The sequence below is a fragment of the Phodopus roborovskii genome, unplaced genomic scaffold (genome assembly GCF_943737965.1).
Source record: "Phodopus roborovskii unplaced genomic scaffold, PHOROB, whole genome shotgun sequence".
NCBI lineage: Eukaryota > Metazoa > Chordata > Mammalia > Rodentia > Cricetidae > Phodopus > Phodopus roborovskii.
In genome coordinates this window covers 42,322,946-42,337,093 of record NW_026126525.1, presented here as the reverse complement: position 1 = coordinate 42,337,093, position 14,148 = coordinate 42,322,946, and positions in this window count along the sequence as shown.

Sequence of the window (14,148 nt, the reverse complement as noted above, 5' to 3'; positions counted from 1 at the left end):
GGGCTGAGAAGATGATGTCTCTCACATATCTACCAAGGAAAAGAATCATCCTTCTATATTTCCACTTCCAATGGAATTAAATGCTGCTTGTGAAAGGAGATTCATGACAAGAACCACAGTCTAATCACTATGGAGAAATAGAAAAGGGCACCTCCGGCTTTCAACAATGGCAAGATTTCACTTCAAGTTCCTTATTAAAGAAAGAGAAGCCCAATTTATAAGATTAAAGTCATGTGTTAAGATTTTTTAAAAGATATTTCAAATGTGGATTTTCCCCAGCATAGAATCAAACTGACTTGGATTTTTGAGGCTGTTAGATGCATGGTATCCTATCAAAAGTTTCTGTGTTGCCATTTCAAGAGCATTTATGTAACAATGAGGCTTAAAATCTCTCTCTTGATAAAGAAGAGCAAGGTTGCATTTTCTGTAATTGGCATGATTTGCCTATAGCTATTTACAATATACGTAGGCTTAATAAACCAATTCAACTTTAGAAAGACAGACTATTGCTACTGTGTCTTTAATATTAATTGTTAGTAAGTCCTGGTAGCAAAAAGAAAGGGGATTTGAACAAAACATAAAGTTAAATTATAAAAACATAGTACTATTGTCTCATATTTTCACTAAATTATAAATTACATTTAGTTTTGAGACAGGATCATATTATTGTCTTTTCAATAATATTTGCTTGCTGCTGGATTATGGATTATTACAAATGTCAGGGTATCCTAATATGAAATAATTTCCCATTTATGTACTTGTGTATGCATGTGGTGTTTGTAAGTGAATATAGTATGTAAGTACAGGCATGTTTTATGTTTGTGGTGAATATTTGTTTAGTTGCTGTGTATATGTGTAATATATTTGCATATCTATCTCTCTAGAGACATAGATATGTTTTATGTGAACACATTTGGCATGTCTATATTTTATGGTTCTCTACATGTATACACATTTATATGTAAATATATATGCTTTTAGTGTGTGTTTGTGGTACATATGAATATTTGTATTATGTATACATAAATATATGTGTGCATTATATATACATAAGCATGTGTGTATGTAGCACATGTATGCATGTGCTACTTGTAAATGTATGTGATATTAGTATATATGTGCATGTGTGTGGTATATATGTGTGTGTTGCATTAACTCTTAGCTAAATTTATTCTTCCATTAACTACCTCTCTATTTAATGAACAAAAATGGCTTTTTATCTCTTTTGCTTTTTTCTTTTTCTATTTTGATTCAGTACATTTGTGATGTCAGTTGGATTTTAGAACATGCTTACTGTTGATTTCAGTGATTCTAAACTTTTTGTTATATCTTCAAAAATTCTGACATCCTAATGATAACCTGTTATTCACTGAGTAGGCAATGGTCGGGAGTACATAGAATGGAAATGTCACTCCCAGCATCTTAGGAACATATTAGCTGGTTTCTTGTGTGCTGTTGAGATGCTGTTATTACAGCACCTGCATCTACAGCCAAGATACTTATTTTTAATCACTGGTGACAGACCTTGATAGACCAAGAAAAGAACCTTCTGTGCACTTTGTGCATCTTGTCAAGATTTTGTTTCCATGGAGAAGAGTAAATGTTTCATTTTGTTAGCAGACAGTGTGCTGAGGCAGTTCTAGTTTTCGTGTGTCTCCCCCTACCTTTGAAGCAGCACTTTGAGGCAACATTTTAGCTGTTTGCTTGGTGATGAGTGAGGCTCAAAATGTTTGAGGTTTTCCTCAAAGTAATATTTTGTAAATGACATGTTCTTTACAAGAGCAAAATGTGTCTCTCTCCTTTATCTGTTCAGATAATTTTGTTTACTTTTGGGCCCAAAGGCAAACACAAAGTTGTCTACTGGTTTCTTTTTGGAAGCCACTCAACTCTGAAAACCTGTATGTTCATTTATAGAGTAGAGGCACTCAAAGCATAAAAAAAAAAAAAAAAATAAAGAAACAAAAATTTCATTTGAAGCCAATCTCAACTTCTTTCAAAACTTCTCTAAAACACTTTCTAGACTATGGACTATGTGTCGCCCACTTGTACATACAGAGCTCTGAGGCCAAAGAAAGGCTTTTTCTTTCACCTACTGCCAGTGAATCATTTGAGTGTATGCAATGAAATACATCATCTTCAGATTAATATCCCTTTCTTCTGGACATATTTATATCACAGAATCTTTATTTATAGAGCTCAACAACTCTTCTAAGTATAAACATATGTTTGTATATACAAGTGAGAAGCAAATATGCATACATGTACAATGCATAGAACTGTATTATATTTTTAAATACATACATATTTAATTTTAACAGTAACCTTATGAAGTAGGCTTCATTCATTCATTCTTGTTTGCAAAGGAGAAACATGATACCAATGTGCTTTTGTGACTTGTCCACGATTACAGTGCTAGAACCCAGTAACATCATAGTGCAAAATAAACCAAGGTTTTCTTATACTAACAAACATTGCTATCCCTCCCACAAGCTTCAAATAATTTTATAGTCCTAACTTGTTCTTCTCACTGAGGATATAAGAGGCTTAATTATTCTATCTTGGACTCTCTCAAGGTAAAAAAAAAAAAAACGTTCTGCATAAAACATTTTGCAATGAAATGAATGATTTACCTCACCTTTTTGTCAATGGATTTTGTAAAAGAAAATTGAGAATAAAAAGTGCTGTGAATGAAAATGATAAGATGTTGATTCCTTCCAGACTAATGTGGTTTGATGAAGCCAGACCACCTGAAACAGAGAACCAGGTGATCCTACATTAAAAAAAGCTGGACAAAGCAGCCTGACAGACTACAGCCAGGATTTCTGAATCTTCTTCGAATCCCCCATGACAGCGCCACTTACCAGCAGGAAGTAGTTTGGAAAGAACAATACCCAAATTCCCAAATATTGTCTATAAATGTTTGTTTTCATTTAAATGGACTTGGTTATATGAAAAAAAAAAGTGTTGTGAATATGATAAGGCCAACTGAGAGGTTTAGGGACCATAAGTAGAACTGCTTTTATAAAGTAGCATGGTGTGAATCAAGGCTTAAAATGCTGTATATAAATGGACATGAATCTGTGCATGAAAAGGGGTGTGATCAATAATAGAGAAACTATAAGTCAGATTTTGTTTCCATAATACTTGACTATCCTTCTTTAATCTCAGTATCATTTATAAATTCACTTGTTTAGAAATTTTGACATGATTGATTTTAAGGTATTGTTATCTGGACATATGCATCTACATGCATAGTATTTAAAACCAAAGCCATGGCAGTACTGTGTACCCTGTGAATTGATTGTGCCATTTAATTGTTCTAGAAATAATCACATACTCATTAGAAAGACCTTAAATTCCAAACATCCTAAATCCTGATCTTCCAATAAATGAAGAAACAGTGAGAAGTGTAAACTGGAGCTTGTGATAGTATATTGTTTACTTTCTAATAAAGTCACTGGAGATCAGTACGCAAGGCAGCCACACTGGTTAACTGTAGAAGCTGGGCAGTGGTGGCATACAACTTTAACCCCAGGACTCAGGAAACAGGTTGATGGATCTCTATGAGTCCAAGACCACCTTGGATTACACTAGAGTGAATCTGTATAAAGGAGCTCATGCTTTTAATCCCAGCACTAGAGAATATATAAGGATCTCAGTGCAGACTCAGAGAGCAATCTAGAATTCTGAAGCTTGGTGGAGAGCAGTGCAGTCTGGAGATACAATCTGAGGTTCAGTGGATCTCCCCTTTGAACATTGGTAGAGGTAAGAACTGTCTAATGGCTGGCTGCTTTGCTTCTTTGGTCTTCAACTTGAACTCCGTTATCTGTCTCTGGGTTTATATTATTCATGCCACAGGAGCTTGTCATGGAAAAAGAGATCTGAATGTCCAAATTCAAGTTCTAAGCCATTAATAGTTTATAAAGCCTCAAAGCAATACTGGAATCCTTAGTCATTCTGTTTCCATGGGAGAATTCTGCTCCAGACCTCTCAATGATATTTCAAGATGACTATCCCTTTCCACACAGTGCTATACCAAAGAAGTGAATCAAACATTTTTTTTCCCTCTCATACAATATATCCCAGCTTCAGCCTCCTATCTGTCCACTCCTCTCAGTTTCCCCTAGATCCACTAATATTTAGTTTCCCATCAGAAAACACACACACACACACACACACACACACACACACACACACACACACACACACACTCTTCCAGGGATATCAACCAAGCACAACTTGATACTAGGCACAACCCCTCATAATAAAGCTGGATGAGTTCCAAGAGCAGGCAAAAGAGTTAGAAATACCCCCACTCTCACTGTTAGGAGTCCCTGAAAAAACAAACAAAACAAAAAACCAAGCCAAACCACAGCATGTGAGCAAAGGACCTAGAGCAGACTCAGGAAGATTCCTAGACTGCTGCTTCAGTCTCTATGAGCTCCTGTGGGCCCCTAGATGATTCTGTGAGCCATGTTCTTGAGGTGTCCTTGACTCATCTGGATCCTAAAAGTGTCCACTTCTGCTGGGTTCTCCAACATCTACCTATTATTTGGCTGTGATTTCCTGATTCTTCTTCCATTAGTTATAGTTCAAGTCTCTGATGGATAGATACTAGGTTAAGCATCAAACTATGAGTATAGCAGATTATCATTAGGAATAATTTCATTGACCTTTTTTGTCAGTAGTATTTGGTGCTACTCTAGGTCTCTGGGACACTCAATGTCAGATTCCTGGCCATTCAGTGAGTATTGGGCATAGGCTCCCTCTTGTACCTTGGGCCTCAAGTTAATGCCGTCATGAAAAATATTGTTAAAATTAAAACAAAGAAATTGAAAGTTACCTATTTTGGGGACCCCAGAGAACAAGCAAACATCATTTATTCATGCAGAAGTTACAGTAATTAAAATTAGGAACATTCAGTAAGAGTTAAATTATACCTCTCTTTCATAGGCTAGGGACCTGCAGAGAGAATAAGATAGCCAAGAAATCCAGGTTGGACCACGGAGTAGTTAAATGGCATGCCATTTGGAAAGTAGAAAGTGTGATTTAGAGTTTATGAGCTTAAGAGTCATCAAAAGTCACCAGCTGCATGATCACTGCAAGCTTCAGTAGCTAAGAAAGAAAAACTCTGAATTTGAACCTATGCTTAATTAGAAGCCATCAAAACAAAATCAAAGAATAGTTCTGGGGAGATATTTGGGCAATCAGCATCCAAGTCATTATGCTTCAAAAGCCACAATGAAGATGAAAATCCCTACAAAATGCCAAGAATATATACCAGAGCCATTAACAGATAATCTCTTATAGCTTCTTAATACTTTGTAATTTAGGAGGCTGAACTGATGCATATAAGAAAGAATTGCAAAGCAGATAAAATATTATCTTAAAAATGATAATCAACATGCTATTTTAAATTTGATTTATAATATTTGAAGCTTTTGTATCTTTTTAATTTCATATACTCATCATAAGAAACAAGTCTGGTGAATGAAGAAATTGTGTTTAATAGAGTTAAATTGTTTTGGCCAAATTTCAGGTAATCAGTGAATGTTGGAACTGGACCACTACTTTTGCTAAAGAAAGCTTAAACATTTGTCCTAATCTTTGGTTTGTTTTATCCTGTCAAAATATGAAGTTTTCTCTTTGATATCAATTTATATGAATCAACATATGATGAATTTAGCTTATTAATCATAACTGAGATCCTACCCAACAAAGGCATGACTATATTTGTTACATACGAGATGTACTTGTTTAGCACCAAATACAGTTCCAAAATTCCTCATTCAGTTAAAATTATTGATAATATATGTAGATTACAAACTTTTTGATGCTATGGTCATAAGATATGGTAGAGTTAATACTGGATGGGAAAAGAATCATGAAATCCATGGTTCTAGTGGATGATTTAAGTTTTGACACTGATATAGTGAGCATGTAAAGGCTTTCATTATGTATCCAGCCTCCCCTCTACCTCCCTCAGGGAAGGCAGACAGCGGGTTAGCTGCTAGTTGAAGAAGAGAGAACAAAGATACAGAATTACAGTTGCAATTTTTCTAATTTATTTTAATCTACATAAATAAATTAAAAGAAACAATTTAAGCACTGATTTTAAGAGTGTTAAACAGAAGAATGAAGCTTTAATACTGTATGTGATAATGACTTAGGTTCAGCTACATGGATGTCTTGTTAAAGGAGAGAAGTAGTCATAAGATGAGGAAACTACAGTTTGTATAAATATTTCTGGCATAAAAAGAAGACTTGTAAAGAATAAGAATAAATTGCATACATATAGTTTTAGTTATATATGTAGTATATCATATAACATTATATGTGTATATATTATATGAAATAGATTTTATATGTATTTACAGATAAGTATGAGTTAGGGAACAAACATAATTTAAATCCTAAAGCTCAGTTTTTGAAAAATTAGTAAGAATTCATATGTTACAAATCACATTCCTTGACCCCAAAAGGTGTCTCAGCAGTTAGGTGTTCTCTGTCTTAAATAAGACTTCTAATGCTGTGAAGAGACACCAGAACCAACAGGAAATCTTATAAAGGAAAACATTTAATTGGGTGGCTTACAGTTTCAGAGGTTTATTCTCGTATCTTCATGGTAGGATATGGTGGTGTGTAGGCAGACATGGTGAAGGAGATGAGAGTTCTACATCTTGCAGACAACAGAAAGTAAACTGTCATACTGGGCATGGCTTAAGTATAAATGAGATCTCAAAGCCCATTTACATAGTAACACACTTCCTCCCATAAGGCACATCTACTTCACCAAGGCTTTACCTCTTAATAGTACCATTCCCTTTGGTGTCCCCTTTCCTTTAAACCACCACATTCCATTCTCTGGCCCACAAAGATGTGTAGCCATATCATGATGTAAAACTGCATTCAGTACAACTTCAAAAGTCTATAATAGTATTAACAATATTTAAAAGTCCAATGTTCAAAGTCTCCTCTGAGTTTTGTGCAATTTCTTAACAGTAATCCCCTACACAATAAAAATGTAAAAAAAAAAACAAAACAACAAAAAAAAAAAACAAGACGAAGCAAAACAAAAACAGATCACATAGTTCCAACATATAATGGCACAGGACATATATTCCAAAACATAGGGAAGGGAGCACAGTGATAGAATACTGAATAAAAGAAGACTGAAAATCAGCTGGGCAAATTCCAAGCTTTGCATCTCCATGTCTGATGTCAAAAGGCTCTTCAGATCTCCAACTATTTTCAACATTTTTGACTACAATACACTTCTTTCTCTTGGGCTGGTTCTACTTCCCATTAGCAGCTTTCCAAGTCAAGTTTTCCACAGCTCTGGCATTGCCCATATTTTGGGTCCCTCCAAGACAACCCATGTTTCAACTTTACAGCTTCATGAAATAGCCTCTTTAGGCCTCCATTCAGGAACACTCCTGACACATGTCTGGTCTCAGTGGCTTTCCTTAGTCTTGAAGGCAAATTACATAACCCATTTCTTCTATCCTTAACTCTAATGCCAGAACCACATGGTTGAAGCTGCCAAGTTCTGCTTTCTGTGTCTGGGACATCCTCTTGTTCAAGTACATATTCACCAGATTTCTGTTTTTTGATGGTTATCCTCCCTACCTTAATCGGGCTTCCCTTGAACTTGTACAGCAGGCTGGTCTCAAACTCAGAGAGTCATTATACTCTGCCTTCCCAGTGCTGGGATTAAAGATGTGCACCACTACACCTGGGACAAAGCTTTTCTTTAATTTCTTTTCTCAAATTGGAAATCAAGATGGGTGTGTGATCTTGCCCTGAGGTCAGGACTCTCTTTGTTACAATTCTTAATCTGATTATCTTCTTGATAATGGCCTTAACCCAATTCCACTTAACTCCATTCCACTTAATTGCATTCCTGGTGCTCCTTTTCTTCTCAGATTGTTCTACCTCTTGTACTTTTTCTTGCTCAGTTTGTAAGTCTTCATTAGAGTTACCACTAATAACCACATGACAGATTCAATACTAGGCTGTTTTGAGATTCCAATGAAATTAATTCAAAACTCTTAACTTTAGCCTAAAGCAGATTCTTGGGACAAGGGGAAAAAAACCAGTATTTTCACCAAAATATCAGAAGAATGATCTCTGAGCATCCTAAAATTCTTCTCTGAAACCTCTGGGCCATTTTCCAACAGTCCAAATTATTCTTTGTACCACTGTCTTCCATGCACTAAGATGACCCATTAAACAGCTCTTACGATATTGCACCACTTTCCTAATCCAAAATACCACATCCATGTTCCTCAAACCAAAAATATGGTCAGGCCTATCTGAGGAATCATGCAGTCCCTGGTACCAACTTCAGTCTCAGGGTTTCTATGGCTGTGTAAAGATACCGTGACCATGACAACTCTTATAAAGGAAAACATTCACTTGGGTGGCTACAGTTTCAGATGTTTAGTCCATTAATATAATGGCAAGACAAGGTGGTCTACATGCAGATATGTGCTGGAGAAGGAGCTGAGTGTTCTACATCTTAATCAAAAGGCAACAGGAAACTGACTAACTGGGCATGGCTTTGACACCTAGGATGTCATAGCCTTCATAGCCACATACTTCCTTCTACAAGTCCATACTTACTCCTACAAGGCCTAGCTCCTGATAGAGCCATTTCCTTTGAGGGCCATTTTCTTTCAAGCCACCACTGTTTGCAAGCATAGCCATTTTAGTTCATACTTAAGATCTACATGGGAGAAGGAGAGACCCAACTTCCATAAGTTGACCTCTATAGTTATATGAGCCCCCATGTATAAATAAGCATACATGCATGCATATATATATACATACTATACACAAATATGTATGCATGTACAAACATAACATTTTTAAAAATTAAATAAATTGCTTCTCAATGTGCATGTGAGTTTCAGTCAGATGACAACTTAATGGGTTGGTTCTTTACATTTTTACTTGGGTTCAGGGAATCAAAAGTTGTCAGGTTGGACTATCTGCTGAGACATTTGTGACTCCATTGCTGCTCATTTTATATTTATCGCTTTCTTTTATAAATGCATAGCAGGAATGAATGCCCTATGTTTTTGGATTCCTTTATTTCACCTTCCTTTCATGAAATAAATATAAAGTAGACTTATGAGGGTCCTGCATAATTGTACTGTATTATATTACTCTTTTACTTAACTATAGAATTACTTATGTATGTTTAGTTTCAGCATTGGACAAGAGCCATTTTTTTAAAATCTTAGAATTATAAAATCTATTCCCTTGCTTCACCCTAGCTTTTAAAGAATGAAAAAATCATATACTATTTTCCTTTAAAATTAATCTCTGTTTTTGCTTCATCTAATGAGATATTAATAAATAATAAAGGCTATCTGACTTCTCTCATTAAGTCCAATTTCCTCCTATTGATTTTATCTTCTTCTAATCTTGTCCAGATGTTTGTAAGCAGTAAGCATTTCTTCTCAACATATGAATACTGCTATTTAGAGAATCTTGGCCTATTTTCTAATCAGCTCCTTCCACCTTCCACATCTCTGTGATTCTCTTCTCTGTCCCTAAGGGCATGCCCACTGCTTCTGCCAGTCACAGAAGCATCCATCCATGCTCTGAAATTAGTTTTCTCCCTCAACACCCATTGCTGCACCCCTTCAATGTACCTTACTTATCTTTCAGAGCACCTGATACTTGCTAATATATATACATATATAATTCATGCCTCATGGATTCTGAAACAATTATATAATATCTACTGAGCGCATAAAAACACTGACATTGATTGAACTCCCGTTTTGCTTCAACTTTCCCAGAGCACTTTCTATGAAGTATATGAGAGGCACACCCTTATTATCTGGAGAACAAGATTGGGTGATCACAGTACTGGCAATGTGGCAAAGCACAATAAGAACATTAATTCTGACTCATGTTATCAGAGAAAGCTCAGAGAAGATATTGTGAGAGAGGATTAGTCCCATTTAATAGAGTGTGAGATGCTTGAGGTAGGAGGGTTACTATGAATTCAAGACCAGCCTTGTCTACATAGTAACACTAAGAAAAAATAAAAAGAAGCAAGTGTGAGGCACTATGACATTGGAGAACAAAAGTTCAGCTAATACAGCTCCTAAATGTTTATGCCTTATACAGCTCTCTTACCTCAAATGTGTATCAACAGCCATCAGGAACAGGAGTGGTAACCATTAGTGCATGTTCATTTCAGGTCCAGCTGGGACTGTTTATATGTAGCATTTGGTTCCTGCTATTTCTCTCAAGCTGAGTTCTGGCTAATGTATGGAGAGGTTGGCATGGGTCTGCAAAGGAACTAAGCAAAAATGTGGTATTGTATCAATGCTAGGGCAGCATTTCAACAACACTGTGTGATGTTAGAGCTCAAGGTATGCCCTCCTTTTATCCAAAAGCATCCACTTGGGCCTTCTATTCATGGGTATTTAAGGCAAGTTGTGTCTGTCTTCAGCAAGTGGACCAATGAACCGAGGTTAGGCTTGCCTTTCTAATTTCTGCTGGAGTCTATGGTATTCACATAACATATATGTAAATTCACATCAAATAGAAAAATTCTTCTTGAGCTCTTTGTCTCATTTCAGAAATCGTGAAACTATGTAACAGCGTAACACTTAACTGAATGCTGGCACTGCGTATGTGCTTCATTTTCTCTTTGCATTTCTAGTTTGTTGTCTAGGTTGGCATTTTATGTACTGTAATGGTGAGACTTGAACATATTCTTCCCTACCCTAAACTAGAATAAACAGCTTTCCAGACAAATATACCACTTTCTTCTTAGGAGTATCTTTGAGTAAGAACTCCAGTCACATCTGTTTATAACTATGCCTTGTGCTTATTCTATAAAGATATCTAATTACAGGTGGGGAATTTTAAAAGGAAAGCAAAAATAATCTTCAGAAGTCTAGGACATTTGAAGTAATACAGTATAAGTGCAGTTATCCATAGAGGCTCATAACAAATCACACTTTATTATTTTGCTAAAGTATCCAATTTAGGAATGCATATAATTATTTTATACTTTCAGAATTCCTTTGATTGTTACCGACCTATGAAACACTAGACAAGTGTTTCTTATCCTTACCCACTAAACATTTGTGCAATAGGCCCAATTAAATTGAATCAACTAATTATATTTATTTTAACCTCAAGGTCAATCAGGAGAGATCTTTTATTGTTTAATTATAGATTTAATTACATTCAATCATTGAACGTAAAAAGAACCTTACAGCATTTAACTCTAATGAGACTCACAGAATTTGGACTGCAATGCTGCTATCCTGCCAATATTCCTGAACTATATTAAGATGCAGGTAGACAAGAGAGCACAGGGAAGGGTCTATGGACAGGACATCAACTCAGTCACACTGCTTCTCAGTAATTTTAAAATATTCCAGGTGCCCTGCGCTGGCTTTTATCACTTGTTAATATACATACTTATGATCTTTGTGTTTAGGAACATAATCACTTTTTCTTTCTTATTTTAGTTTTCATATTTTCTTTCAGACTTGTTTGCAAGCACTGATACTGAGTGTTTATTGAAGATATATGTACAGAGCCAAGGAGAAGATTAAAGATAAATACTATACCAAAAAATATTAAAATCATAAGTACTGAAATAATTTTCTGCTTCATAGTGGTCACATGCTTATAAATTATATCTTCAAATTCTGGGGAAAGACATTACAAGATGATGTTTTTACACCACATATGAAGACAGAACTTTGAGAAATATTTGCCCTTTTTAGGGATTTGTTTCTGTGTTCTGAACTGTGTTATCATCTACTATGTGCAATTAATGATGGGGCTTTTTCTATTCATTACCATTATATTATTTACTAGCATTTTGCAGGAATGGGCAGGGTAGGTCCAAGTTTCAATATTCTCCTGTATTTTGGTTCAGAACAGCATGAATGTCATCAGAGCTATGATTGCTTTGAATAAGCACTGGGCACTTCAACACAAGGACCATTTTCTTGATATGTTTGCTATTTATTGTTCACCTTTAGATGCTGATGCTATAAGAGTGCTTGGTTTTCTAAGTTTTACTTGAAAGTTAATCATTAAGTCAGGGTCCATGCTACACAGCTGGATCAGACAACCAATAGGGTCCCACTTTCCTTCTGTGCTGTTTCCTGTTTTCATTACCCAGTAGCATAAATGCGAATTTTCCCCAGTGTCATCTGCAGTGTCAGATGTTAACCATGTCAGATGTTTACCGGGTCTGTCAAGGGCCAAAGACAAAGTATTTCCTTTCTTATGCAAATATTCTTGCTATTTTCATGTAGCAGATTCACGAACAAACAAAAACAGGTTTTAACTGAAATGTTCAACAATCTGGCCCTTTGTAAACTGTCTTGTTATTCCATAATCAATGACTAGAGTGAAATTAGGTCATTATGGGGGGGTAGGAATAATCAGGTTTATTCATATTCTGATCAGCACACTAAACTAGTTCTACAAAATCTTATCTCTTCTCATGGTATTAGATAAGAAAGAAAGCGTAAGAAATGTGAAGGAATCCACCAATGACTAGAGACAGGATTTTCTTTACATTGTCTAATAGACTCGTTTATTATTTTAACCTGGTAAAAAGAGACTTATGATTCGTGTTGAAGAAAGAGTTATTTGTGCTTGATACATCGAAGACACTGTTGAAAAGCATTTTGTCCTTATAAAAGGATGACCCCTGTAGTAATTCTTAGGCAAGGAGGGACAAAATTCAACCAACAAAAAGCATATCTCGCCCCGAGTTCCCCATGATTTCTCCACATATAGCAAAAAGGAAAAAAAAATACACATCAGTAATTCATTGGAACATGCACATAGGTGAGCAGAACAGTGTTAGGCTGCTCAGGAAACAAAAGGGGTTGAGGGGATCAGCATTACCTAAATAAAAGAGAGGTGCTTTACACCCTTTCAGTTGTCTTAAAACACCAATAAGAGGAGCAATTAAAATATAGTCTTAAAGAGTACTAGCTAATGTAGATTACATAAGTATACAATATGATTCAACTAATAGTGCTCTGGCAAATATGAGCCACCACTTCTAGTAAACAAGGCCCTGATCCATTGCTGAGAAACTATCAGCTCCCAATGTAACAAGTTACTTGTATTTCAGTACTGAATGCAAACCAGGTCAAGTTGGGCGGGTGGTGTTCTATAAAAGGTGACTATATTAAAGCAAGGAGGCCATTTCCTGTTGTGTGTTTTATAATTTTGGAATTCTCTATTGGGCATTTGCTTTCTCTACTTTTCCTCCCCTGAGCACTAGTTATCAAAAAAAGTTTTCAAGGTGCAAGTTGTACATTCTCATCGCAATAGCATCTCATCTCTTTCCTGAAGACAGGATTACAATCAGGTTCACAATGTTAATTCCTTTTTTCTTCAGGATTGTTTCACATACATGTACTTTAAAATCATAGTGTTGATTAGGAAAAGAAACCTACAAACGAGAGCGCGATGCAGTCATCCACTTCCTATTGTGCTGTGTGTCTTTCCCATCCCTTCTCCCCTTTCCCTGTAAAGAGCTGTAAAAAATTTAAGGCAGATGAGGTATATTGCTGAAGGAAACGTTATTTTTGAAAGAAAAAAAAACTCAAAAAGAAAAACTTTTATTCTGCCCTTCTACTCAAGAAAGACTACTCAACTATAAATCTATTACTAGAAAAAGCAGGAAAGACTGTCTGCATGTACCATACTGCGTCTTCTATTTCTAGAATGGCTTTTTGTTAATCTAATTTTAATAGAAAAAATAAGCACCTTAAGCTATGAACAAGAAAAGAACTTCATTATTAGTGAGTCCAGAATCCAAACGGAATTAGAGAACACTCGTTCAAGCTCTCACTCATCCGCACGAAGGCCAATGCTACTGATTAGAACTGTAAAGTGCTGTACTTAGTAGAAACACTTGTATACACTGCAGACACTGAAAAATAACCCTCAAGCACGTTGTGTTATAGTTCCAAAAATATATTTACAGTCTATTACAAAGATTACAAATGGAAGTGTCTACGTGACTGGATTATGCTAATTAAACTATTTTTACAGATTATTTTTCCTTAGGGACAAAAAACATTTTAGTGAAATTAAAATGAGTTTTTCTACTCAATCAAAAAATAAATTAAA